Source organism: Equus caballus, chromosome 2 (assembly GCF_041296265.1).
Source record: "Equus caballus isolate H_3958 breed thoroughbred chromosome 2, TB-T2T, whole genome shotgun sequence".
NCBI classification, from domain to species: Eukaryota; Metazoa; Chordata; class Mammalia; order Perissodactyla; family Equidae; genus Equus; species Equus caballus.
Window position 1 is genome coordinate 9,926,918 of NC_091685.1, and position 23,529 is coordinate 9,950,446.

Here is a 23,529-nt window from a genome sequence, read left to right on the forward strand (position 1 = left end):
GGTCTTCCTACTTGGTCTTGCCACCACGTGGTCCATTGTTCACACATCAGCCAGAGTGACCTTTTAAGAACTAAAATCAGTCCTGATTAAAATTCCTTAATGGCTTCCCATCACTTAAAATCCAAACTCCCTACCATGGTCCACAGAGCTCTTCTGGTTTGGGTTTTTGCATCTCTCCTATCTCCTCTCATATCACTCTATCTCACTGTTATGCTCCAACCAAACTGTTGTCCATTTCGTTCCTCAGACCAGTCAAGCCCTTTCTCCTAACTGGCCTTTGTGGTTATGGTTCTTTTTGTCTGTAATGCCACCTTGCCAAGAATGTTTTCTGACCATTCCTTTGAGAATTGCCTTCTCTGTTTACTTGCTAACTCACCACCCTATTAATTTTCCTTCATAAAACTTACCATAAACAATCATTATTATTTTATTATATATAATGTCATTATATAATATTAGTATATACTATATATTTTTATTATTATTTTATATGTATATTTTTGGTGAGGAAGATTGACCCTGAGCTAACATTTGTTGCCAGTCCTCCTCTTTTTGCTTGAGGAAGATCATTGCTAAGCTAACATCTGTGCCAGTCTTCCTCTGTTTTGTATGTGGGACGCTGCCACAACATGGCTTCATGAGCAGTGTGTAGGTCTGCACCCAGGATCCAAACCCATCAACCCCAGGCCACTAAAGCAGAGGACATGAACTTAACCACTATGCCACTGGGCCAGCCCTTATTATTATATATTTTATTGTCTTTTAACTCCCAAGAGAACAGAGACCTTGTCTATTACATTTATACTGGCCCCTACAGCCTGGCATATAATAGGGGTTTGATAAATTATTTGTCAAATAAATGAATATCTAAAGTCTCTTTAAGCACTGACAATTTTTCCCTTCTATCCTGAGCTCATTCTACTCATCTATATGAACTGGCATACCTCACAAGGTTGTTGTGTCAAATGAGACAAGGCATATTGAGACACTAAATGAAGTTAAGGAGTTATTATGAGTACCATCATCATTATCATCATCCAAGGCATCTCCCCATCTGACACTGATTTTTTTGTTATTGATTTTTCTTGGTCTCTAGGGAAAACTTCCAATGAGAGATTCTTTTTCTTTTCTACTGTGCAGTAGACACCTGGCACTGTCTGTTTCATAGCCTGATTCAAAGTGTCACAACTATTTATAATCAAGCTACTGGCTTGGATATCATTCCAGCAAGTAAGTTTTTAGAAGAGATAGTCTTAGGCATTTGAGGGAGAGAGGAGAAAAGAATTAGGATCAAAAAATTATTGAACCACAGAATGTCACCACCAGAAGATCTCTGAAAGATTCCCTGATGCTATGGTTTGCAGGTTCCTACCATTATTTGGAGGAAGCTTGAGGGCTCCCTGGGTGGGTGAGGGAGATACTGAAGCCCAAGAAGGGATTTGTGCAGGTTAGACAGAAATTGGTAACAGAATCAGGACAGGTATTTGGGTCACCTGTCCTTTGCTCCTGCTCTTTCTGTTGTTTCTCCTAAAGATCTAAATTCATTCACTTTTCTCCATCTCCACTGCCACCACCCTGGTCCAAAATGTCATGGTCTTTCATCCAAACTACAATAGCCCCCTAACTGGTCTTCCTGAACCCACTTGTCAAACAGCACATGTGTTCCTTTCAGCATCCCACTTTTTCCATCTCCACTGGCCTAAAACTTTTCATTGGCTTTCTGAGACTTTGGGGATAATCTCTCTAGCCTTATCCCATACCTCTCCCCTGCCCCAAGATTCTTTCCACACTGGCTTCTTCCAATTCCTAGAGCCTTCATATTCCCTCTGTTCATGAGATTTGGGGACATATTATTCCCTCTGCCTATGTTTTGTGTTCTTTCAGGTTATGGTCAGTCAGGTGTGTCCACAAGAGGGGACACAGGAGAGGCTCAGGAAAACGAAGTGTATTATACTTACAGGTCCTAGAGAGACAGAGTCACCACCTGCCAAGAGGGGGTCATATGGGATGCAGTGCCAAGGGAGCAGGTTCAACCAAGCGCGTGGGCAGCAGAGAGAGCAAGGACTCTAGGCAGGTGCCTTTATTGGGGTTCAGGGAGGAGTACACAAGAGAAGATGCGAGGGGATTTCATTGGTGCATTTGAATGTTACAAAGTCATGGTCAGATGAGGGTAGGAAGGGGAGCTTGTGGCAGCGGCCAGCCTTATCACACTGGTACACCTGGTTACCTGGGCAGGGGGCTCACAGCCTATTTGTGGGGATGTTGAGATAGCAGAAAAATATGAAGTTTTCAAATTTACAATACAGCCTGGATCAGTGTTGACCCCTATATCTCTTTATTGGAAGAACTTAAAAGTAGCATCAAAGTTGGAAAGAGAATTCTTGGGTCTGGAGGCTGCATTTGTGTATAGCAGGCGGGTTATTTTGACCTGGATTGTATCTTATTCTAGATTGTTTATTTGGAGTTGATGGAGCTTATTAAGATTATGAACCCTACATTACCCATTGGTGCTACAACTTTCTTATAATGTTCTTACTGCTCCCTTCACCCCAGTACCACCTACACATTATCCACATCACAGGACAAACTAATTTACTCAGGGAAGCCCTGCTCGGACCTATAATCTCTGTCAGATTCCTTTGCTATATGCACTCATAGAACACTGTTCTTTCTTTCATAGCACTTATCTTGGAGTGTCATTATACCTATATTTGTGTGATTATTTGAATAACATCATCTTTCCTACTAGCCTGTAAGTTCCATGAGGGCAAAGCCTATGTCTGCTTTTGCTCACCATTAGATCCCAGCATCTGGCATCATCTCGGGCACGTAAAAGGTGCTTAATCTGTTGAATAGATGGATAAATCTCAGAATTCTGCCTCCGCTGAGGGTTATAAGAAGCATTTGAGTAGGGCAGATTGGCTCCCTTATCCCAAACGTCACAGAGTAGGGTGAAACTTTTAAGTCCTCTTGGTAACCTAGAAGAGTGCTTACAGGCCTACATTTCTGAGAAATCCTTTTTAAATTCAAAGTATTAGGGGATTTAACACATTCATAATTCACCATTCACAGAGGAACCCTGGAGTTCATTATAGGAAGCTACTTTTTTTAGGATAAGCCATTTATTTGAAACTTCCATCACTGCAAAGCCTGATTACAAGAACACATTACAAAGCTGGTGAGCAAGGCTGGTGAGCAAGGCCAGTGACCACCAGCACCAGGTTCTGGAGAAAACTTGGTCACTCTGGTATCTGAACCTGCATCAACTTTCACCAAGTGAGGAATCTGGGGCTTTGTGAAGGTATTGTTCAAAGATGACAGGGCTCAACAGCATTTTATTTTGAGCAAAAACTCCCGTTGGAAGTGAGAAGTTTCCCAGGTCTCTGTCTTAGTTTGCTCGTGCTGCTATAACAAAATACTATAGACTTGCAGGCTTAAACAACATACACTTCTTTGGAGGTTGAAAAGTCCAAGATCAAAGCGCCCACAAATTCAGTTCCTGATAAGGGCCGTCCTCCTGGCTTGCAGGTGGCTGTCTTCTGGCTGTGTCCTCAAGACAGAAGGAAGAGCACTGGTCTCTTCCTTTTCTTATAATGACACTAATCCAATCATGGGGACCCACCTTCCTGATCTTGTCTACATCTAAGTACCTCCCAAAGGTCCCACATCCAAATACCATCACACTGCGGGGGTTAGGGCTTCAACGTAAACATTCAGTACATAATATTATACCCCTCACCCCCCAAATTCATGTCTTTCTCACATGCAAAATACATTAATTCCATCCCAAGAGCCCCAAAAGTCTTAACTCATTCCATCATCAACTCTAAAGTATAAAGTCCAATGTCTCACCTAAATATCGTGTAACTCAGATGTGAGTGATATTCAAGGTATGATTTATCCTGAGACAAAATTCCTTTCCAGCTGTGAGCCCGTGAAACCAGAAAGGTTATGTGCTTCCAAAATATAATGGTGGGACAGGCGTAGGATAGACATTCCCATTCCAAAAGAGAGAAATTAGAAAGAAGAGAGAGGTGACAGGTCCTGAACAAGTCTAAAACCTAGCAAGGCAAATGCCATTAGATCTGAAGGCTTCAGAATAATCCTCTTTGGTTCAATGTTGTGCCCTTCATGCCCACTGAGGTGACAGTGTCACCCCCACGGCTGGGCAGAGTGGCTGCACCCCTTCAGCTCCACAGGCCCCTGCCCCCAAGGCACTGAGCAGGGGCATCCTGGCCTGCCAAAACTGGAGAGGCAACCCCACCCTTTGAAACTGAGGAGGAACTAGCCCTGTCCCCAGACCTCTGGTGGGAATGGCAGCCTCGATGACCTCTGAATCTCCTTTGGTGTCCTTCTTCTCTTTTCTTCAGAAACAGCACACATTCACAGCCAATTGTCCCATCCTGTAGAATCCAAGTCCAACAGCCTTCCTTCAGTCCATCCCACCTTCTCTCACTTTTAACATCCGTATTTCTAGCATATACCTCAAAATTCTTCCAGCCTCTACCCATTACCCAGTTCCAAAGCTGCATCTACACTTTTAGGTATTTGTTACAGCAGCACTCCACTTCTCGGTACCAAAATATCTGTATTAATCAGGGTTCTCCCGAGAAAAAGAACCCTCTCACTCTATATGTATAAGAAGAGATTTATTATAAGTAATTGGCTCACATGATTATGGAGTCCGAAAAGTCTCATAGTCTGCAGTTGGAAAGCTGGAGACTCCAGAGAGCCAGTGGTGTAGATCCAGGCCAAGTTCAAAGGCCTGAGAAGTGAGAGCGAGTGGTACAGTCCCAGTTCAAGGGCAGGAGAAGACCAATGTTTCAGCTCATGCAGTCGGGATGAGAGGCAGAGAGAGGGAGAGCATGTTCTCCCTTCCTCCACCTTTTTGTTCTATTCAACCCCTCCAGGGACTGAATGATGCCCACCCATTGGGGAGGACAGTCTGCTTTACTCAGTCTACCTATTCAAATGCTAATCTCAGCTAGAAACACCCTCACAAACATACCCAGAAATAATGTTTAACCAAATATCTTGGCACCCCATGGCCCAGTCAAGTTGACATATAAAATTAACCATCGCAGTCTCTTTCCTTTTATTTGCAAAGGTCTTCTTTATGCCAGACTCTGGGCTAGGCACAAGAGAGGCAGGAATACCAAGCCCTGAATCTCAAAATGCTCACAATCCAGTAGGGGAGACTTGTTGGCAACCATCTGAGTGAGAAGTATGTGGTGCCATTAGAGCAGAACAAGCGTGGTGACCTGGGAAAGCCATGTTCTCACCTGAGATGGAGTCCGGGTTGTGCAGAATTCATGCTGCAGATCCTTCAACTTGCTAAAGCACCAAGATGCTTATTTGCATGACTATGGGTCTATATGCATGCCTCCTAAAAGCACCAACCATCTCCTTGCGTAAGAGCCAGTAAGCTGATGCAGCTCCAAGAGAAGAAAACCCAGCATCTTCCAGAGCTCTCTTGAAGCCTTTTACAGCCTCTCTCTGACTACCTGCCATGCCAAGGGCTCAGGGAGCAAGGACATTAGTACCAGGCACTCCTGGCTTCTTTGTCCTACTGCTCTGCTTCAACTTTGTGCATGAAAGTAATACCTTAATCTCTCTGATACAGTTTTCTTCACTTATAAAAAGAGGCTACTCATAACTACCTTCAGATTGTTCTGGAGATCAAGTAGGGTAATGATTCAATGGTCTACCTAACTCATTACCTGCCATATAGTAGATGTTTAGCAAAGGTGAATATTTCTCATGCCTCTCCACTTGTCCCCAGTCTGCATCCCTGTATTACTATTTCTGACATTTGTCAAAACAAGGATTTCCTTGAAAAGATTGGGTAATCTTCACCCAGCAAAAAGAAACTGCTTTTCACAACGTGGGCTTATTCATTCAGTGAGCTTTTCTTGTGTGTCTACTATGTATGAGAATAGATTTGAGTGTAACTGAAAGACTCAGCCAACCCATGTCAAAATCTCATGCAATCCCCAATGCCCAAATGTCCTTTAAGTCAATTCAGCTATCCCATATTAAGCACCACTGTGTGCCAAGCACTGAGTTAGGGGTTGTGATTCAGGAATAGATGAGACATTGTCCTTGCCTTGAAAAGTTTAGAAATTAGGCCCTGCAAAAGACTAAATCCTACAACAGAGGTGTGGAAAAAGTATAAAGAGAGTCCAGAAACATCCTCCTGACAAAGTAAGGAAAGGCTTCAGAGAGGAAGTAATAGTTGAGCTTGGCTTTGGCAGATGAGTAGGATTAACTTACATCTTGTAGCACTTGGGATTTCCCAAAATATTTTGCTAACAATAGGCGCTCTCAGATACAACTTGACCTTGTTCTGGGCCCCAGTGGGAGGGCGGAGCTCCTGGAACACAGGTGGGAGGATGTAGGAGAGGGACCTTGTTCTGTAACAGTCCAGGAGCCTAGAAAGCTGAAGTGATTTGCCTGAGGTCACAAAGAAAACTAGCTTATAAACTAGACTTCTGCTCTCCACCTCCTGTCATTAAGATCTCTGCTCAAATTGCCCCTCTTCAGAGACAACTTGCTGAGCCCCAAACCCAAAAGTCAGTTCCTTTCACAGTCTGCTCCTGCTTCATTTTACTTCTTAGCTCTTATTGCTACCTCACATGGTAGAGCCACTTGTTTTTTGTCTGCCTTACCTACAAGATTGTGAGTTATGTGAAGGCAGGGACTTCATCTGGTTCCATGGGTGTGCCCAGAACAATGCTTGATACACAGTAGGCTCTTGACAAATATTTGTTTCATGAATGAATGAATGAATGAATGCTGTGGTAAATATCCTTGTTCATCTATCTTTACACAATTGGCTAAATATTTTTTTAGGATAAGTCCCTAAAAGCAAAGTTGCTGAGTGTCCAAGGTTATTCATTGGTTTGTACAGTGACTGACATACAGCAGAGATTTCATTACATCTGCCAATGACTGAAATTGAATATTTTTTCTTGAACTTCACCCAATTAACTGATTCCAGATTTAAATTCTACCAATAATTAATTGAGCATCTAAACCATTTGTTCATTCATTTATTTACTTATCAGACATTAACTGCATTTTGGATACATAATCAATTAGGAAATGTTCTCCTGACCTTGAGATGCTATCAGTCTAAAAGGAAGGCAGCCTGGTTGACCAATAGTTGGGGACTAGATTCTTTTTCTCTCACAGTGAGCCTGGCTGCCTGGATTCTCTTCTGGCCTCTGCCACTCATCACATGTGAACCATAGGCAATTTACACGGCTCTGAACTTTTTTCTCACCTGTAAAATGGAGAGAGTTGCAATAACTATTCCATAGGGCTGTGGAAGAGAAAAGCATGTTAATGCACGTAAAAGCACCTAAGATACTGCCTGACATGTAGCAAGAGTTCTGTAAATGTTAGCTAACATTATTACTAGTTCCATTTTACAAAAATGACTCAGGCTCGAAAAGGCTGAACTGTTTGTCTAAGGTAAGCAGTAGAGATGGAATTTGAACTCAGCTCTCTCAACTCCATCCCCAGGCACTCCCTGCATTATGATTCTGCCTGCACCATTCCAACTTCTTTGCCTGTGGACATGACCTTATCCTGGACTTTGAAATGTGAGGACTAGACCTTGAGTTGGGTCCCCGAGGCCTCCTTGTCCCATCCCCCCTCTCCCTTTGCCCTTCACACTATGCTGACAAACCCCCAAATGCAAACCCACATGTTAATAGTTTTAGGGGTAAAAAATGTCTTTTGATAATTAAGCTGGTGGAATTTAGAAATCAACAGAACAGTACATTTTCCCAGCAGAGCCAAGAAATTAATTAGGAGCAATTTGCCGTCAGAAACAATTTCCATAATTTTAAGTTAAAAAAAAGCAGAAAATCATTTTTGTGGGTGTTTATTTTTTCTTCTGCTTTCCATTCTAAACTCATTTAACTCCTGGAAAGACAAATCCTCCCAAATACCCTATTTTCTGTTCCTCAGACTCTTGCCCTGAGCCTCGCTCTGACTGGCTATATTCTAGGGTGAGGAGGAATTGTGATGTGACAAGGCTTTTTGATCCCCTCACTAACCTCATACGGGAGAACTTGTACTTTTCCAATGGAGTGATTATGAAATGTGCACATTCCTATCCCAAGAGTGGGGGAAAAAATGTGATGGTCTTGGAAAGGAATCTAAGGGGGGGAACCGAGGTCATGGTACAGTGAATGAAGGTTCTACTGGGCCACCAGATAGACAAGTCTACTCTGTAGGGAGGCACTAAAGCAATTGTGGCTAACAGCATAGACTCAAACTCTGGAGCCAGACTGCTTGGGATCACATCTCCACTCTGCCCCTTTACTTTCCATGTGATCTTAGGCAAGTTCTTTAATTTCTCTGTGACTCAGTTTCCTCACAAGGTAGTTAGGATGACTCACTGAGTTCGTATGTCAACATGAAGACCACAATGCCTGGCAGATAGCAAGTGCGCATGACTGTTTCTGATGATATGATAATGATGGGTGGGTAATGGGTCCAAAATCCCCAAAGGAGAGGTCTGAGCTGTTACTGGGCCTATCTTGGACTTGGACACTCTAGTTCCAGACTCATAATTGCCAACACTAAAGAGCTTTTCTGTTCCAACAACCCTTTATTTTGTAAGATGTCATAGCAAAGAGCAGTGGTTATGAGATGTCTCACACGCACACACAAGTGTTACTAACAGCAGTGAAAACACTAAGGTTTACAAATAACTTACTTTTTTATATCAGGTAGAACAGATTTAAAGTTACCCCTATGGTTTTGTTATTCCTGTTTTCTTACCATTCAAATATGAGAGGAAAAGAAGGGAGTAGAGTTACGGGGAATGGATTGTAACTGGCAGTCTAGAAATGCCTAAGGCACAACCTATTGTTAGCAACCATTACTATTGCACAGTTAATAGTTCCGGCTAATTACAAGTTATTATCATGCCTCATTGCCATATTTTTTTAGTTTTGTCTAAATCTGGGTGTATCGGTCAGTGTATAACCAAGAAAAAGAAACCACTCCAAATATTTAAAACAGAGGATTCAATGCAGGGAATTGGTACCAGGTGAGAAGCCAAACAGAGGTTAGCAAGAGCAGGAAGACACTACCATCCTAGACTGGAGGGTCAAAGTGAGGACAGGTGGCACTGCAGCCCAGGAGCTAGGGTTACCTAGCAGAAGCAGGAACCATGGCCACGTGTCTAGCAGTGGCTGGAGCCATGGACAAGACTCAGCCACTGCCACAGACACCTCCATGGGGGTGGGGGAATACTCTAGTTTCCCATCCTGGCTTTGAACGCCAGCTTCAACACTTACTAGCAGTGCAACCTCTCTGCTGGTCCTCAGCCTCGCTGAACCTTGTAGCCCCATTTGTAAAGGGGATACCCTCCTCATGATGTTTGTCTCATCCCTTAGCCTATGAAAATTTCCCAGCTGTGGTGATTCTGTGCAGCTAAGACCATCTCTTCCCTGCAACCATGCCTAAGAGGGCTTCCCAAACAAGAAAGCATGCAGAACAACCTGCCTGTACATAGTGGTTACTCAAGAAATGACTTTTGCCTTGAGTCGAAGTTGATAACTGCATGGGGCAGTTATCAAGAGCCAGGATATGAAGTCAGACAATCCGAGAGCCAGGGAGATGAGAGCAGAGTGGAGGGTGGCAGACAGTATGAAGACATGAGACCAGAGCTTAACCCAGTGGGCTTCTGGGGCTTTTCTGCAGCATGGGCAGGAATGCTGACTGTTTAAAGGCCCACAGCCTGGGAAGCCAGGGACAACCAGGACGATAAGAGTCAATACCTACAAAGTGCTTGGCATGCCATTTGACGTGCAATAAAATTAATTCCCTCCACACCCCTCTTTCATTTACTTCAACATGTATTTACTAAGCACTCAGTTATGTGAAGACCTGTGCTCAGAACTAGGGATGAAGAGACAATATGATGGAGGAAAAGACATAGAAACAGCCAACTAAAATTCAAATGTGACAGACTTTCTACCAAATAAATGAACAGTACAGTGATATCCTCTGGAGGCATTAAAGAAGAGAGATAAATTCTACCTTAAGAAACCAGGGCAAGTTTCAGAGAGAAAAATAGCATTTGACCAAGTCCTTGAAGAATAAGCCAGATCTTGATTGGGAGAGAAGGAAGAAAGAGCATTCAAGCAGTGAGAACAGCATACACAGAGGCCCGGAGGTGAAGTGTAGAGCATATCTGGGGATAGCTAACAGGCCAACGCACCTAGACTTTGGGCGATGGAGATAGGAAGAGAGCCTGTGAAGTTATGCAGTGGAAGGTAATGGTGGGAAGAGTGGGAGCTGGATCCTTGAGGGCCTCCTATTAACTAGAAAACCTCAGCATTTGTGGAGTTTTTTAGGGTTCAGAAAGTTGGGCTCAAACAGGCAATTTTCCGGCAGCAAGTCATAGAAACACTTAATTCATAGGAGCAAGACAAAGCTTGAGCTGTGAATTATTCTTCTCCTGCCAAGGCTTTTATTCAGCCCACTAGCTAGAGAGATTTATAACCTCCAAGTCCCTGGTCTCCTCTTGGTTGGTGTCTTCTTTCTTGGGCCGTGGGGCTATTTCTAGAATTTTCTTAGCCACTTTATCTGATCTCTAGACTCTGGAGCCTCATTGAATGAAGCTTATATCTCCCACCACAACCTGCTTTTGGTAGGGGTTGTGGTGGTGGACTAGGATCGGAACCCAGATATGTGGTTTGCTAACGTGTCCCTGTGTTCCAGCCCAGGGTACCAGCTTTAGTTCTTCCTGGCGATGGCATGTGGCTTTAACAGTGCTATACAATTCAGCAAACTCTTTCACACCCTTTATCTTGTTTAATTCTCCTACCAACCTTGAGAGGACAGATGCAATTCTCACCAACCCCATGTTATGGAATGAAAATGAGATATATGATTGGAGCAGAGGCTAGCCTGAAACCTGGTCTTCAGAAGCAAGTTCAAGGCTGGATTGTGCAGAGAAGAGTCATCTAAGGCATGACAGGAGGAACTCTCATTACATGGGACTTTGGGGAAGGAGTTGTTCCCTCGAGCTTGGAGCTTAAATGGAGTAAAGGGATCTGTCATAAGAGAGAGGGTCTCTGTCAAGTCGAATAGTGGGCAACGGTTGGAGAAGGAAGAAGGGCTCTGAGATCCCAAATGAAGGTCCTGAACAGAGCAGAGGACCAAGCCACAGACTCCAGAGACAGGAAAAGCCTGTCCAGTCTCTCCCTATTAAGTCTTCCAGCACAGGGACGTCTTTGCTTAAGTACCTTCAGTGTTTCTCTGTCACCCCTGGGAGACAGCCGAGTGTCCTTAGCAGGGCATTGAGGAATTCACACAGTCTGCCCCAAAAGACTTTACTGTCTTTCTCTATTAGATGGACTGAGCTTTTCCCTTGGTATGTATATAGATGCTGCATTTTGCCACATCTCGGCCTTTGCTCATGGGGTTTCCTCTGCCATAAATGCCCTTTCTCCTTGGTTCCTACTTGGTCATTTATTCATATACTTATTCCTTTAGTGTGTCAGTGAATAAAGTGCCTACTGTGTGCCAGGTACTGCTATAGGCACTGGGAACACAGTAGGGAACATCACAGAACAGTCCCTGCCTTCATGGGGGAGGAGAAAAGCACCAATCACACAAGTATATAGGGACAAGCTATAATGTAGGTAAAATAAAAGGTACAATGAGATATTCCACCAGAAGGTCCTGGATAGATTGCTGCATCAGGGAGGGCTTTTCTAAGGCCGGATACTTAAGTTGATCCTTGAAAGAAGACTCATGCCCCTTAGGCCAGTTCAGCAACTGAATCTTTCATAAAGTTGATTCAAGAGGCAGGTTGGAGTATTGGAAGTCTCAGCCCCAGTGAGAAGGCGGGTTGCACTAAAATGGGATCCTTCCTTCCCTCCTGGCCTCCGCAGCAATTCCCAAAATAGGAAGCAAATGGAATTGTGTTTGTGTTCAAAACTGAAATTATTCCCGTTTCCCTCCTCCCTCCACACGCCCCCTGCCAACATGCTTCTCTCCCATCCCAGTATTTATGTTTAGAGTCATGAGGCGTCTAACATGTGCGTCTCCCATGTGCCAAACATGTGCTGGGCACTTGATGTGCCTCTTCACATACATCCTTACAGAAATGTGCTAAAGTCAGTATTACCATTCTAATTTTATAAATGGGGAAACTGAGGCCTGGTGAGGTTAAGTGACTTGCCAGGCTTACACAGTAGTAAGTGGCAGAGCTGAGATTCCAGACCAACCAGTCACACCCATGGGTCCTTGGACTGTTCGGAGCACTCAGAGCACATCTGCTTCCTCTGCCCAGCAGCCCCTCGGACATGAAGACAGCACCTGGCTGACCTGCAAGTCTTCTCTTCCCTAGGCCAAGCTCCCCAGCCTTTAGCTTTTATCCCAAAGATGTCAAGTCCAGAGCCTCCCCCACAGATGTCCTCCTCCCTTGGGGTTCCTGTTTCACACCTTTGGGGAGCAAATCTGGACATGTTATTCCTTCAGGTAGACTCATCCCACAGCTCGCACTGACCCGCAGGTAAAGGCCAATACCTCACCATGGCTAGTAAAGCCCCTGTCTTCCCCTCCAGTCTTGTATTTTAACGTTTGCCCAACCACCTTCTCCTCCACCAGCCCTCACCCAACACTTTAAACTCTGAACTATCTGATGTCATCCATTCTCTCTCATCTCTGCTCTTCCTAACATGGCTGTCCCTATGTCTAGTACACTCTTCAATTAACTGACTCCTATCTGTGGGAGGTTGAGTCTTCCTAAGGGAGTCTGCTCTCATCCTGTGGGTTATGGTGAATGCCCTTCGTTTATGCTCACACAGCCCCCAGGTTGTCTGCGTCCCAGCTCTTGACATGCTGGATTGAGATTGTCATTTTATATCTTGACTCCCTCACTGTGAGCTCCTTAAAAGCAGAAAATAGGTTTGACCTTCCTTGTATTGTATCCCCAGTGCCTCGCATATATGAAGAGTTCAGTGAAAACAGGGCAGGAAGAAAGAAAGGAAAGAAGGTAGAAGGGAAGGAAGGAGGAAAGAAGGGTAGCAAGGAGGGAGGGAGGAAGGGAGAAAAGAGACTCAAAGAAACGTATGGCCCTTGGAGGGCTCACAGTCTTGTTGACACATCTTGGGAGAAGGTAACTAACTACCCCCATGGCTCACAAGGCATGCTCCCATGCACACACACACAGCCTTTCTGTGTGATCACATGGTCCCTCTATCCCCTTTCTCTCATCTATTCCTCACAGCAGTTATGAGAAGAAGATACTTCCATTCTATAGATGCTGAAGTTAAGGCCTTGATTCAGAGATGAAATAAGCAAACTTGAAATTCAAATTATTAATCACTCATTCAATCATTCATTCATGCATTGTACATGCCTTTTGGGCATCTTCTGCTTCATATTTTGTGCTGGGCACTGAGAACCAGGAATCAGACTTGATCCTTGACCTAGAGAAAGTCCAAAGGAAGAAACAAGAAGAAATAACACACAATAGTCATGCTTGGGTAGAAATGTGTGCAGCATGCTGCCTGAGCACTAAGGAGGGAGCAGGAAGCTCTGCCCAGAGCAGGAGGCAATGGAGCTGGGAATTGAGGGAAGAATGGGAACTTATCAAGCAGACAAGAAAAGGGAAGTGCATTCTAAGTGGAGGCCTTGGGGAATGGAGAAGAAATCAGGACGGGTAAGAGGCAGAGACCTAAGCCTTTGATCACCAGAGTCCTCAGTCTGCACCAGCTGTCCTTTGCCCTGGTGCCAAAGTCTCGCCAACCTCTGAGTATGCACTGGTCTCTAGGTAGGGCTGGCTCACTTCAGGGGAGGTTAGTTAATTATTTGGCACTTTGTTCCAGCCTACGGAGCAGGAACCAGAGGTGCTCAGTACAGAGGGAGCCAGAGGTGATAGACGGTGATGGGAAAGCAAAATTGCTTCTTAGGATTTGTTTCCTGACTGTGCCTACTGAAAAACACACTATCAGAAGGAGGGAAATCTTTGTTCTATTAATGGATAACCACGTAGTGAACAGTTAGATGTATTCAGAAACCAAGCCTTTGCCCCTCTAGAATCTCGGAAGGTCTGATGCCAGAGGGCTGGTACAGGCAATAAGGGAACTTTGTCTCTCAGATGGTCCTGGTATGTTTTGGTGCTGTATTGTGGAGGGAAAGGACCCTGGGCAGAGGCCATGAGACCTAGGCTTGCATCCTAGCTCTGCCACTGGTTAGGTGAACTCTGGTGCCAGCAAAGCTCTGTGGATGCCAAAAGGGCCAGTGTGACCAGATGCTGTATTAACAGAAGTCTAATTATCAGAACAGAACCAATACCAACAGATATATATGTATGTCATCTATCTATCTATCTATCAAGATTTATTACAAGGAATTGGCTCATGCATTTATGGAGACTGACAAGTGCCAAGGTCTTCCACTGGCAATCTAGAGACCCAGGAGAGCTGATGATATAGGTTTAGTCCAAAGGCAGGCAGGGCAGGCAGTCTTGAGACCCAGGAAGAGCCAATGTGTCAATTAGGATCCAAAGGCAGGAAAAAACTGATGTCCCAACTTGAAGACGTTCAAGCAAGAGGAGTTCTCTCTTATTTGAGAGGGGAGGGAGGTCAGCCTTTTGTTCTACTCAGGCCTTCAACTGATTTAATGAGGCCCACCCACATTGGGAAGAGCAATCTGCTTTACTCAGTCTATTGATGTAAATATTAAACTCATCCAAAAACACCCTCACAGAAACACCCAGAATAATATTTGACTAAATATCCAAGCATCCTGTGGCCCAGTCAAATTGACACATAAAATTCACCATCACAAGGGATGATGGTCCCTCTGCACTCTGTCTCAGTTACAGGTCTCTGGGGATCCCAACATTCAGTTCAGATCTCTGAACTTTAAATCGGAGTGTTTTCTCAAGAAGTGCCCAGGGCCCAGAAGATACTCAGAACCAAACTGGAGTCAGAAAAACCTGAAGATAGAGAAGAGAAAATCCAGGGAAGAAACTGACTCTCTCTCCACGTGGCTTCTTGTATCAGTTTTTCCACCTGTAAAGTAGGAATCATAATTATACCTACATCACAGGGCTGTTGAGAAGATTGAATGAGCTGGTCAGTGTAAAAGCACATGTAGCATAGTGCAGGAGAAGCAGAACGGCTCTATGTGGCTTCCTGGGGAACCACTATGATTGGAGGATAGAGCTATAGGACGACATATTTAGGCTCAATAGAAAGACCTCTGGACTCAAGCATGGACTTACTGTCAACTTTCTTAGGTGGTGAGATCCCCATCACTGGAAATGTGTGAGCAGCAGCTGGACAACCTTTTGTCAAAAATACATTAAACAGAAGAAAACACCATTGGGGGATAGGCTAAAGCCTATTAAGCCTCTTGCAAGGAGCTCAGAGTACCTTAAGTTTCCATAAATCAAAATATGATAAGTCTAGTATTCCTTGCTTCACGGTTTGCATCTTTCACCAGAACTACTGCTGTAGTCCCTAAGCTGGGCTCTGCCTTCACTCTCTGTCTCTGTCCTCCACAAATCCATCCCCAAGTCCATGCTGCCCCCAGAGAGACATTCTTGGCACACAGCTTTGACTACTTCCTATTCCTGCTTAACACTCCCAATGGCTCCTTACTGCTCTCAGGATAAACCCTAACCTCTCCAGCCCTTCTCAGAGAAGGGCTGCTTTAGGGAGGCATTCAAGGCCCTTCAGAATCTGGCCTAAGGACCCCTTCTATCACTCGTTTCCCGTGCACCCAACATTTCAGTTACAATGAAGTACTGGTTAGTCCCCAAACATCATAGATTCTTTCACGTACCTCTTTCAACCTGTTTTATTTTCCTAGAATGTTCTTTCTCTGCTTCTTGGCCTCCTTATCCTTAAATCTATTTTGAACGTTACCACCTCCAAATATCCCTCACTGACCACTCAGGCTGGTTTAGGAGCCTGTTCTGTGCTCCCCCAGAACTCTGCACTAATCTCTTTCATCCGGTGGGGGAGGTGTCCTTCCCTAATATTTCCTGAAGCCTTGAAGCCAAAGACAAGCATTCAGTAATGGGTCTGCCATAATATAGATTCTTAAAACTTCTCTCCTGATGAAATGACAATGTATTTTCACGATGCAAGCTGGCTTCTTCACTCCAGGTTGTGGAATACAGTGACTTTGTGAAGTTGCCAGTATGACCAATCCTCTGCTTGCCTTTTTAAATGATTTTTTAATCGTAAAATTAATACACATTTATTCAAGAAAAAGGTAGGGAAAAATAGAGAGTGAAATGCTCAAAGATGACCCCCATTTCCATATTGATGTTGTAGGGGAGGAGGAACTGTCCCTCTACTTTCTAGGTCCTTCTGGCTGGTTTAAGAATTAAATTGACATGAGACAGGATAACAGGAGAAAAATCAAACAAAGTTTAATAACATGCATACACGGAGAAACCCAGGAAAACTCAGTAACTCGCCAAAATGAATGAAGCTGCAACTTTAAATAACATCTTTAGCTAAAGGCAAAGGAGGATGTTGGGGGTCAGTGGCTTGGGACTTTAAAGGGGTGGAAGGCAATTCACATGGAGATAGAAAAGCAAATGTTTGGTAAACAAATGTTTGCTGAGCCGTCTATAGACAATGTGATGAGAGAGAGAGACATAGGCTTTGGTAAAAATGGGCTTAGCAAGGATCCTCCCAGTCTAACTTACTGAGTTATCTATGGTGATGGCCTGTCCTGGGGACAGGCCTTCCATCTTTAATTCTTTTAGGCAGTTCGGGGGAAGGTCAATTTCTTTCAGAGACTTTTGTCCTTACAGATAATCAAGCCCAAGAGACACATTTTGGGGTGGCCACTTCTGATCCCCTACAATGTATTTCCTTCCAGGCTTTTTACTCCATGCATGTTTTTAAGAAGATGTTGAACACCTATGTTATTCTGTTTCTTATTCTTTTCTCTCTTAGCAGCACAGCATAAGAATTTTTTGTGTTAATATGTAGTTTTTCATCATCATTACTTTTAATGGCTGGATAATATGCCATCAAGTAAATACATAATAACTTAGTTATCTCTTTTCTATTGAACATTTGTTAATATTTTTTCACCATTATAAAAAAATTCTGTGACAGGCATCTTTGTGCATAAAGCATTCCTCCATGTTTAAGATTTGTTCCTTGGGATCAGTGCCTCTGGTTGTTTTTATCTTGTAAAAATCAAGGCCGTGACTTAGCATCTGCCTGTATTTTCTCCTCTAAATCTTCCAGACCTAAAAAGCAAAAACCAACATCAGTGCCCTAAGAGTCACTTAGCTCAGTGTTCCTTGTATGGCTCCTGATTAAGACAATGTGGCCTTTCTCAGATGTAGCCATAAATATTTGCCTTCAGTGAAGTAGATGCCAAGGAGATAATATTGATTGCAAATTACAAGACTTGTAATTAACCAATTTGTGCAGCTGGAAGATGAAGCTGGTGAAATCATTGGCTTCTGAAAGGGGATGATGGCCTTTCCAAATCCGTCTCTCAAATTATGAATTTGGCCTAATCCTGGGGACATTCTTGGTGTGACTGCAGCCAATCAGGTGCTCAAGAAGTTGCCAAGAGTCTGGACAGAAAAGGAATTTCTTGGCCTTTTGCTTGCTGACCACACAGCCTTCACGCCACCCAAAATGGGCCTACATCTCCCAGGTGCTTCTGTGAGCACGCATAAACACTGGCTAGAAAGGGTTATGGACTGAAGTTGGCCTTGGGTGCTGCGCTCTCTGTTCCTGCCATATCAGGAAGTGTGAGAGGGAGGCCCAAGTAGCACCAGACTGAGCTTCTGGTCCTCTAGCTACTGTGGAAGCTAGCTCCAGACGGGTGGGGGCAGCAGAGAGCCAATCTGTGTGGTCAGCTGGGATTCTCGCTGACCACAGCTGGTGGGAGAGCCAAAGCTCGGCAGTGTGGGAAAGGGGAGACCTTGATCTAGACACAGGTATAAATGGATTGAGGTGTCCAGGTACCCACAGGATAGAGGTGAATCCTAATTAATGCTAATAAACCCTTTCACTTAGGCAGCATGCCTCAGTTTACAGATTGATAGTAAGTTATTTTATTGAATCCTCTCCATAATCATACCCATTTGACGCCTGAAGAAACTGAAGTTTCGGGAAGTTAAATAGCTTCTCCAAGTTCACACAGCCCTAAATGGCAAAAGTTGGATAATAAACCAGGTCTTCTGACTCTATAGAGTGACTAGAGTGTGTTAAGTTCTTTATATCCACTATCTCATTTGCTTCTGGAAGTCAGCCAAGTCAACCAAATGCCCTTTTAAGAGTGTTTTAAATTGAGGCCTCCTAAACTTAACAGAACACTATCCCAGGTGATCAGGAATCCCTAGGGGCAGGAAATAGCAGCATTCAAAATGTCCTCTGTATGTTGGGGGTTGGCAGGGAGCACTAGTCTCTGACCCCTTTGAAGCACTTGGGCAAATCTCTCTCCCTCTCATTTTTTCCCACTGCCACACCTTTTCTTCTCTGTGCTCAAACTATTCTCAACTATTTGCAATTCCTAGAATAGACCAAGTTCTTTCTTGTTTTCAAGCTTTTGCACATGTTAGTCCCTCAGCCTTAAATGATTTCCCTCACACTTGTTGGTGTGGTTACTTCCTGTTCATCCTGACTGCCTCTGAAGGCCCAGTTCCCCAGGCATACTTAGACACATCTGTGCCCCCACAATGGTTTGCCCAAACTCCATCTTAGCATGTATCACACTATATTATATGTCTTTTTCCTTCATTAGACTGTGGGCTCTTTACTGACAGAACCATATCTTATTAATCTCTCCGTTAGGCACATAGTTAGTGCTGAAATATTTGTTGAATAAATGCATGCATGAAGAGACATCTTCCACGGTGCTAGAGTCCAGAGGTGCCAGAGATTTTATGCTTATTAATTATAGGGACCAGCACCAGTAACCCACTAGGGAAATGAGTGCTGATCCCTGAAGCTTGGGGTTGCAGGCTAGCAAGAGGCGGGGGGGGGGGGGGCGGGGGGGGGGGCTACATTTCCTTCTTTTCTTCAGAAGCATGATCAGTTTCCTGCCTGGGTGGCCGGCCATCTGTTTAAAAGGTACTTAAAACCCTAATTACACCTCATGCAACAGAGACTGTTATTCTTTAAATCATTCTCACAATTTCCTGAATGTAAAGTCCAGGCTCTTCCACAGTTCTGTTTGAGCTCCTTTTAGGATTGACTTGGCAGAGCTTGGCCAATCCTTTTTAGACTGAACTGGGCAGAAATCTGGCTGTTCAGCCACAAAAGGGTTGTCTAGGATTTGGACAAGGCTCTTCAAATTTTACCTGCCCATCCGAAAAGCAACTATTTCAGAGGTTGCATCCATTCCTCAACTGATACGCAACCCCTTACCCCCCAACCACTGCCACCCTGACACAAGCTTTTAACTATAGCTCCACATAGCAAGTTCCATAAATCTACAGAACTGGCCACCCCTTTCTTTCTCTCTGTCTCTCTTTCTCCCTCCCCACCATACACACACACACTACAGCTCCTCAGTGAGTGGCCAGAATCTTCCCCTGTTTTATTTAGTTTGAGCAGCTAATGCCGGAACAAAGGTAATGAAATATATTAATTACATTAACGATGTTTTAGAGAACAAGGATTTGCTTTCAGAAAGAGAGAGCATATCTGACTCTGAGCAGAGATGATAGCAACAGGCAGATGATTAACAGCTAATAACATTAGCATTGTAATTAGAACTGCCTTGAACTCTTAACCCATCTGCCTCTCTGATTTCTACATCCATACAGTGAAGAACAAGATGATCTTTTTCTTTTCTTTTTCTTTCTTGTTTTGCTAGATGTTCAGAATATCTTCTTTCTCAAATGTTACTAACTGTTATCATCTACTGTCCACCTATTGTATGCCAGATGATCTGTATGCACTGAGGGTACAAGGAGGAGTATAGCATGAGCTGAACCCTTGAGAAATGAAATAGAAATTACTTCTCTCTAAGGTCGTATCTGGTAGAGTTATTACCCCTATTTTTTATAGGTGAGGAAACTGAGGCTGAGAAGGGTGAAGTGACTTGTTTAAAGCCACTCAGCTTGTAAGTAGCTAAGCACAGATTTGAAATTAATTCTGTCTGATTCCAGTCAATGTTCTTTCCAGTAAGCTACAGTGCTCTACGAATGGCCATTATTGCCATTACCTTGGTAATTTACCCACCCTGGTTGACACTCTGGGAACTCAACTCACAGTTCTGCTCAACAGTGGAGGAGAAAGGGAAAGGAAGAATATGATTGAACAAGAGGCCAACTACTCTACTGGCTATTAAGAAATCACCATTATCATTAAAGTGGTCTGCATTTGGAGTCCCAATAAAAGTAGCAAACAAGCAGAGCTCAGTGATGGGAAAATCAAGCACTTAGTTCTTAGATGTCCGTGTTAGCCAGCAACGGGCATCAAGAAAGTCTAGACTTTTGGCTGGGGCTCAAGAGAAGAGCAAACAGAGTCTAGGTCCCAAGGAGGAGGTTGGCAGAGAACTGGAGGATAATCAGTCTCTGGCCAAAACTAGTAGACAGCAATATTGCTGAGGATGTTACTGAGATAATATCGTGATAGCATTTGGCCGGGGGACTCAAAAATTCTCACACCCAACTTCATCCTGGCCAACTCTCCCTGGAAGCTCCCTGAAGCAAATAGATCACAAGGGAGGAGAAGTTAGTTGTCATCATTACCTGGGACTTTGGCTCCAAATCCCGGTGCAGAATTCCGCCAAGCTGAGCTGAACTAAAATGTGAGGTCTTTTATCTCAGGCTTATGAGGCTCACGTGGTCTAGAAACAAAATGACTCCAGAGTCCTCCTCTGTTTTCCCCAGTGTCCTAGCCTGAGCCTTGGCTTCAGGAAAAAAACACCCAGAGTGTCCCCATCAGAGCCACAGGGAAAGGAGCAAAGAATTCCACACAAGGAAGGGTAGTGACTCTAGTGTTGGGACACACCTCACCCAATTCTGTTCCGTGACTAGTTATTCCTTCCCACCAAGGCTGCAAGGGAAGGAAATATATAAAGTCTGACCCATGTGAAGTCAAGCAAAACATTATTCTTATCTGGAGTTTTGGGCCCAAATCCTAGTGCTGATAGCCCTGGAAACCAGGTTGTGGATCTGGTAAAGAGTAAATGAGATAATATATGAAGCTTCTATGTCAAACCTAGGCTCCCTTTAGATGGGTACACCTCTTCCTTGGGGCCTAGGATCTCTTCTCTCTTCTCTTGAAGCCCACCGGAGAGTCCAGATCTCCGTGATGCCATGCGCTTGCTAATCTGGACAGCTAAGAACTACCAGCTTGATTTCTCCCACCACTGAGCTCTGCTCGTGAGCTGAGGGTTTTTTGTTTTGGTTTGGTTTTCTGCCAGTTCATATCCCAAGCCTGCCTATGTCTCCCTAAAACAATCTGACAGTATTCCTTCTTTACGTGTCTAATTCCTTTTCTCCCTCTGCAGACATTACCTTCTTCTGGAAACTTTTCCTGCTGCAGTCCTTCCTCCCCTGACTCCCGCTCTGCCTCTAGGCTGGGTTAAGTGCCTCGTCTCTGCTTCCACTGCCCCTTGGCGTCCATCGCTGGCAGCACTTACCACTCCATAGTACTTTTGAGTTTACATGAATGTTTCTCCCCAAGAGATTAAATCCTTAAAGGCAGGGGATATGCATGATTCATCTTTGTTTCCCAGCCCAAGATCTGGCACACAGCAGGCTCTAGGGAGTGTTTGATGAATGAATAAATTAAGAAATTATGAATTTGTCCAGTCCAGCATATTGCATAGTGTTATCCAGGAGGGAGGACAAAAGAAAAGAAATGTCTGATCCAGAGTTCTTCCTGTGAATTAAGATAAACCTCCTAACTTTCCTCCTCCTCTGTTCTTCATGACCCATAGCCTCCAAAATTGCTATTCATTCTAAAATCACACCCAACCTCCCCCCGTGGCATCACATGCATTCCCATTCCTGACTCTAGCTGTGTATCTTCCTCTGTGGAAAACTCAGTCTTGGGAAATGCCCCTCTTGTCCTCCTCTGGGAACTTCTGTCCATTTTGATGTGCCCCCAAAGGCAATTCCTCACCCATAAGGTCCCAGCCACACAGGAGGACCCACACTTACTATCTGACTCAGCTTCAGGGGATGGCCTCCCATCATTTTCCTTGGCCATGCTGCCCTGGCTTCTAGAAGCCCTTCTTGAGTTTACCTTTCTGCCTGAGTTTCCAAGTTATCTCCCAGTTACCCAACCCCTGTGTAAGCCCTTGCTGAAAGGCTCCTTATCTTTCATCTCAGACTCTCTTGGCACCTGCCTCTTGGGCTGTGATCAGAGATAGCCATGCCCTCAACACTACTGGGCCACCCCTTTAGTAGGAGGCTCTGACATCAGATCCCACCCACACCCCAACTGCCTCATCTGACAGCATAATGTGCCCTTCCCAGATAAGCCCCCAGATGGCACTCTAATGGAGAAGGCTGAACCTCAGCCAGAGACCAGAGTGGTCAGGACAGGACAGAGTCAAAAAGACACACTTAACTAGAAACCAGGGGTCCCAGAAGAGAAACTAGAGAAGAAAGGGATTTAAAAGAAAAACGAAGGGAAAATTTGGATCAAATTTTTACGAGCAGGAAGTACCAGTCCAAGCTGTCCCTTGAATATGAAATAAAGCTGGGAAGGTAGAGTGAGAATCCAATCTCTTAGACACTGAATGCCAGACCAGAACATTTGAATTTGGTAGAGTTAGAAATAAGAATTCACTGCAGATGCTTGAACAGAGCTGCTCAGGAACATAGACAAGGCACCAGACTGAAATTCAGGAGACCTGAATCTGAAGTCCTGGCTTTATCACCCGAAGGCTGTGTGGCTGTGAACAACTCTCTTCCCCAACCTGTCCCGGAAAATGATGTGCCAGTGTTGAATGGTCTTAGAAGTCCCTCCCAGCTCTGGGACTCAGTGGCACAGATAGGTTTGACCTGTAGAACTTGGGCTACTCTCCATCTAGCATCCACCCCCCATGACCCTCCCCCAATCTGCTCATGATCAGGGCTCTGGAGAGTCACCTATTAGGTCCCATCTGTTGGGACACAGCCAGAGAGAGGAATGCTCCTGCCACATGTGCTCTTATTTATTCTTGATGCGTTCCAGAGAGCTGGGGGTGGAGAGAAGGCAGAGACAGAGAGGCCTCCTTGCAGGATCAGTTACAAGTCTTGTTGTCCCACCCCGTATGTAGGGACTGAACCCAAGCGCAGCAGACAATCAGCATGTGGGAAAACCTTGGCCTTTTACCAGCTAGCATCCTCCAAAGGTCAAATTAGAGACTTGGACTTTAAAAGAGACACAAATAAACGAACTGAGCAAGCAGATCTGAACTGGATGCCTCAGATGGGTGACCACAAGAAGGCCATATCGTGGCCCTTTGTGTTAGTCAATACAGGCTGGGCTAGGCTGTTGGAAGAGATAAAGCTCAGTGGCTTGTCACAGTAAAGTTCATTTATTTGTTGAA

At 44.4% G+C, this 23,529-nt stretch overlaps 1 protein-coding gene and 1 long non-coding RNA gene across 5 annotated transcripts in view; one reads left to right on the top strand and one right to left on the bottom strand.

The window, feature by feature from the left end:
- LOC138923148 (uncharacterized) overlaps nucleotides 1-20,790 on the bottom strand; it is a 32,034-nt gene extending 11,244 nt beyond the window's left edge. The window contains exon 1 of the long non-coding RNA XR_011436360.1: nucleotides 20,732-20,790. This is a non-coding gene — a long non-coding RNA (uncharacterized lncRNA). The remainder of the gene's footprint in view (nucleotides 1-20,731) is intronic.
- Nucleotides 1-23,529, top strand: part of AGBL4 (AGBL carboxypeptidase 4) — a 1,218,758-nt gene that overhangs the window by 919,076 nt on the left and 276,153 nt on the right. The window lies entirely within an intron of this gene.